Raw genomic sequence first — 6,176 nt, 5'->3', positions numbered from 1 at the left:
TCATCCCCGCTATAGCACTAGACTGAGCCGCAACGGGCGGGTGCACGCTGCACGTGGAAGTACCTTATCACAGGGAACCCTGGTGGCTGTGCTCCCGTCGACCGTGGATACAACTAGTTTCGACACCTTCGACCGCCCGCAAACGACGGGACTACAGGCTGGGAGCTGCGAGTTGTAGAGATGCGTTCGCATCGATCCTCTCAGGCGACCCATGCTTGGTGGTGAAGTGGTTAGTTCGTAGAGTATAGGCTTGCTGCACTCGACAAGAGTGCTGCTTGCAAGGCTGTGGTGGTACGTATGGTAGTTGATGAGCATAGGCTTGCTGCACTCGACAAGAGTGCTGCTTGCAAGCCTATGGTGGTACGTGTACGGTAGTTGATGTGAGCATAGGCTTGCTGCACTCGACAAGAGTGCTGCTTGCAAGCCTATGGGTGGTGTGGTGTGTGGTGCATGATTAGCCTTTCAAGGAAGATGTGTCCTTGGGGCTAATCGGTTATTTTTATAAGTCCGGGAAACCTTTCTCGTCGGGATTCTTATCCTAAGCAACCACGAAAGCTTCCAAGAGTTGAAACATTGCCTATCAAGTAGGCCGTACCAGCCCATAGCAAACCAACCAAGATAATCTAACAGGCCAAGATTGGTTGGAGACTTCAAAATGTTGCTAAGTCCATGGCCACCATAAGCCATTTCTATCAAGAAGGCCATGGACAGTGCTTAGCAACCACGAAAGCGCCCAAGAGTTGAAACATTGCCTATCAAGTAGGCCGTACCGGCCCATAGCAACCCAACCAAGATACTCTAACAGGCCAAGATTGGTTGGAGATTTCAAAATTTTGCTAAGTCCATGGCCACCATAAGCCATTTCTATTAAGAAGGCCACGAACAGTGCTTAGCAACCACGAGAGCTTCCAAGAGTTGAAACATTGCCTATCAAGTAGGCCGTACCAGCCCATAGCAACCCAACCAAGATACTCTAACAGGCCAAGATTGGTTGGAGATTTCAAAATTTTGCTAAGTCCATGGCCACCATAAGCCATTTCTATCAAGAAGGCCACGAACTGTGCTTAGCAACCACGAAAGCTTCCAAGAGTTGAAACATTGCCTATCAAGTAGGCCGTACCAGCCCATAGCAACCCAACCAAGATAATCTAACAGGCCAAGATTGGATCTCAAAATGTTGCTAAGTCCATGGCCACGATAAGCCATTTCTATCAAGAAGGCCATGGACAGTTCTAAACAACCACGAAAGCTTCCAAGAGTTGAAACATTGCCTATCAAGTAGGCCGTACCAGCCCATAGCAACCCAACCAAGATACTCTAACAGGCCAAGATTGGTTGGAGATTTCAAAATTTTGCTAAGTCCATGGCCACCATAAGCCATTTCTATCAAGAAGGCCACGAACTGTGCTTAGCAACCACGAAAGCTACCAAGAGTTGAAACATTGCCTATCAAGTAGGCCGTACCAGCCCATAGCACCCAACCAAGATAATCTAACAGGCCAAGATTGGATCTCAAAATGTTGCTAAGTCCATGGCCACGATAAGCCATTTCTATCAAGAAGGCCATGGACAGTTCTAAACAACCACGAAAGCTTCCAAGAGTTGAAACATTGCCTATCAAGTAGGCCGTAGCAGCCCATAGCAACCCAACCAAGATAATCTAACAGGCCAAGATTGGTTGGAGATTTCAAAATTTGGCTAAGTCCAGATTTTTTTACCCTTCGGGAAAACAACCCTAGTTCACCAAGTTGAACGCGAAAAACTGTCCATAGGATACGCACAAAACGTTTATTGAGTTGGTCACCATATGTGGAAATTATGGTGAAAATAAGCCAAGTTCCGGAGTTTTTAACTCACACGAAACCACGAAAAACTTTCATTAGGAAAACTTGGTTGGAGCACCCTACTGCAGAACACACCGACATGGACGAAAGGGTTGACTGGCTAAGAGAAAAAATTTTTGCGGGACCACTTAAAACATCATAGTTAGACCTAGCAAATGATGAAAAGTGAAACCCGCGATCGATTGGAGAAACCTTATTTTACACTGAAAAATTCCACATAAGGAAAATTTGTATGGAGCACCCTACTGCAGAGCACACCGACAGGGCCGGGAAGGAAGGCCCGGTCCAAGAAAAAATTTTTGCGGGACCACTCAAAACATCATAGTTAGACCTAGCAAATGATGAAAAGTGAAACCCGCGATCGATTGGAGAAACCTTATTTTACACTGAAAAATTCCACATAAGCAAAATTTGTATGGAGCACCCTACTGCAGAACACACCGACAGGGCCGGGAAGGAAGGCCCGGTCCAAGAAAAAATTTTTGCGGGACCACTCAAAACATCATAGTTAGACCTAGCAAATGATGAAAAGTGAAACCCGCGATCGATTGGAGAAACCTTATTTTACACTGAAAAATTCCACATAAGGAAAATTTGTATGGAGCACCCTACTGCAGAGCACACCGACAGGGCCGGGAAGGAAGGCCCGGTCCAAGAAAAAATTTTTGCGGGACCACTCAAAACATCATAGTTAGACCTAGCAAATGATGAAAAGTGAAACCCGCGATCGATTGGAGAAACCTTATTTTACACTGAAAAATTCCACATAAGCAAAATTTGTATGGAGCACCCTACTGCAGAGCACACCGACAGGGCCGGGAAGGAAGGCCCGGTCCAAGAAAAAATTTTTGCGGGACCACTCAAAACATCATAGTTAGACCTAGCAAATGATGAAAAGTGAAACCCGCGATCGATTGGAGAAACCTTATTTTACACTGAAAAATTCCACATAAGGAAAATTTGTATGGAGCACCCTACTGCAGAGCACACCGACAGGGCCGGGAAGGAAGGCCCGGTCCAAGAAAAAATTTTTGCGGGACCACTCAAAACATCATAGTTAGACCTAGCAAATGATGAAAAGTGAAACCCGCGATCGATTGGAGAAACCTTATTTTACACTGAAAAATTCCACATAAGGAAAATATGTATGGAGCACCCTACTGCAGAACACACCGACAGGGCCGGGAAGGAAGGCCCGGTCCAAGAAAAAATTTTTGCGGGACCACTCAAAACATCATAGTTAGACCTAGCAAATGATGAAAAGTGAAACCCGCGATCGATTGGAGAAACCTTATTTTACACTGAAAAATTCCACATAAGCAAAATTTGTATGGAGCACCCTACTGCAGAGCACACCGACAGGGCCGGGAAGGAAGGCCCGGTCCAAGAAAAAATTTTTGCGGGACCACTCAAAACATCATAGTTAGACCTAGCAAATGATGAAAAGTGAAACCCGCGATCGATTGGAGAAACCTTATTTTACACTGAAAAATTCCACATAAGGAAAATTTGTATGGAGCACCCTACTGCAGAGCACACCGACAGGGCCGGGAAGGAAGGCCCGGTCCAAGAAAAAATTTTTGCGGGACCACTCAAAACATCATAGTTAGACCTAGCAAATGATGAAAAGTGAAACCCGCGATCGATTGGAGAAACCTTATTTTACACTGAAAAATTCCACATAAGGAAAATATGTATGGAGCACCCTACTGCAGAACACACCGACAGGGCCGGGAAGGAAGGCCCGGTCCAAGAAAAAATTTTTGCGGGACCACTCAAAACATCATAGTTAGACCTAGCAAATGATGAAAAGTGAAACCCGCGATCGATTGGAGAAACCTTATTTTACACTGAAAAATTCCACATAAGCAAAATTTGTATGGAGCACCCTACTGCAGAGCACACCGACAGGGCCGGGAAGGAAGGCCCGGTCCAAGAAAAAATTTTTGCGGGACCACTCAAAACATCATAGTTAGACCTAGCAAATGATGAAAAGTGAAACCCGCGATCGATTGGAGAAACCTTATTTTACACTGAAAAATTCCACATAAGGAAAATTTGTATGGAGCACCCTACTGCAGAGCACACCGACAGGGCCGGGAAGGAAGGCCCGGTCCAAGAAAAAATTTTTGCGGGACCACTCAAAACATCATAGTTAGACCTAGCAAATGATGAAAAGTGAAACCCGCGATCGATTGGAGAAACCTTATTTTACACTGAAAAATTCCACATAAGGAAAATTTGTATGGAGCACCCTACTGCAGAGCACACCGACAGGGCCGGGAAGGAAGGCCCGGTCCAAGAAAAAATTTTTGCGGGACCACTCAAAACATCATAGTTAGACCTAGCAAATGATGAAAAGTGAAACCCGCGATCGATTGGAGAAACCTTATTTTACACTGAAAAATTCCACATAAGGAAAATTTGTATGGAGCACCCTACTGCAGAACACACCGACAGGGCCGGGAAGGAAGGCCCGGTCCAAGAAAAAATTTTTGCGGGACCACTCAAAACATCATAGTTAGACCTAGCAAATGATGAAAAGTGAAACCCGCGATCGATTGGAGAAACCTTATTTTACACTGAAAAATTCCACATAAGGAAAATATGTATGGAGCACCCTACTGCAGAACACACCGACAGGGCCGGGAAGGAAGGCCCGGTCCAAGAAAAAATTTTTGCGGGACCACTCAAAACATCATAGTTAGACCTAGCAAATGATGAAAAGTGAAACCCGCGATCGATTGGAGAAACCTTATTTTACACTGAAAAATTCCACATAAGGAAAATTTGTATGGAGCACCCTACTGCAGAACACACCGACATGGACGAAAGGGTCGACTGGCTAAGAGAAAAAATTTTTGCGGGACCACTCAAAACATCATAGTTAGACCTAGCAAATGATGAAAAGTGAAACCCGCGATCGATTGGAGAAACCTTATTTTACACTGAAAATTCCACATAAGGAAAATTTGTATGGAGCACCCTGCTGTGGTCACCATCGGTCGAGTTGGTCGAGACGGGCAAAAAATTTTTTTTTCCATATCGTCTCAAAACATGATTTATGGACCTTGTAAATGTTGAAAAGTGAAACGAAATCACTTTTGGAGCGATGAAAATTTTGTATGGGAGGTCCCTACCCGGAACAAATTTTACTAGTAAAGTCATCATTCCGCGACGAGAAATTTGAAAATGGTCAAATATGGTTAAGATGTCATGTTCATTCCCTACTATGGGGGACCAGGTCGTCACGAAAAAATTTTTTTCTCGACCTGGTCAAATGTGGTTCTGCGACGGAGGTTAAACTAATATTGCATAATTTGGCCCAAAAACCCCCCTCTGTCAGATATTGTACCCGTTCAAGAGCAATAGCAGACCACATAAGTTGAGCTTTGAGGTATCTGAAAGTTGAATATAGAGCGAGGTTCTAAGCGAAGGGATAGCTTAACGTTGAGCATTGAACGCAAAAAAGCTTAGAGATAAGCTTAAGATACAAGGGTTGTGGTGCAGGACACAGCTTAACGTTGAGCTTTGAACGCACATGGCTAGAACTAAGCTAAGAGATACCTATAGTGGTGCATGGAACTGCTCACAAGTTGAGCTTCGAGAAGTCCAAAGGCAAAATGTAGAGCGAGGTTCTAAGCGAAGGGATAGCTTAACGTTGAGCATTGAACGCAAAAAAGCTTAGAGATAAGCTTATTATATAAGGATTGTGGTGCAGAACACAGCTTAACGTTGAGCTTTGAACGCACATGGCTAGAACTAAGCTAAGAGATACGGGTAGTGGTGCATGGAACTGCTCACAAGTTGAGCTTCGAGAAGTCCAAAGGCAAAATATAGAGAGAGGTCCTAGCAGCCTAAAAAACTTCTAGGGCCGACAGCTCACAAGTTGAGTTTCGAACGCAATTAGGCTACCCTGGTAGCCTTGATTTGAAAGCATTAAGGCAATGATATGGTAGAATGCCCGATCTTAAACCTATTGACAGAGAATGTGTACGAGTAAGCATAGATGTGGAGGAGCACATACCCTAAACAGTCCCGAAAGATGGTTAGCTAAGTGATGCATCACAAATGGACTTGGCGCACCAAGTTCACACTGAAACACACACGATCGCGTATATTAAAACCTGTTGTGTGGTGCATCACTAATAAAGTTTGGTGCGTCAAACGAACATGAGAGTTGAGCATATTGGGTATGTGTGATAACACACTTTGCACGACAATCGAGAAACCGCATAAGCTCAGTATAACACAGCAGGGGAAGATTGATGAAAACCAGAGCTAATACATGCAACAGGCCGGGAATGCTGCTTCTGAAGGTGGTAGGACCGG

The sequence above is a fragment of the Anopheles marshallii genome (assembly GCF_943734725.1).
Source record: "Anopheles marshallii chromosome X unlocalized genomic scaffold, idAnoMarsDA_429_01 X_unloc_181, whole genome shotgun sequence".
Classification (NCBI taxonomy): Eukaryota; Metazoa; Arthropoda; class Insecta; order Diptera; family Culicidae; genus Anopheles; species Anopheles marshallii.
The sequence above is the reverse complement of the archived record's forward strand: the minus strand, read 5'-3'. Positions refer to the sequence as shown.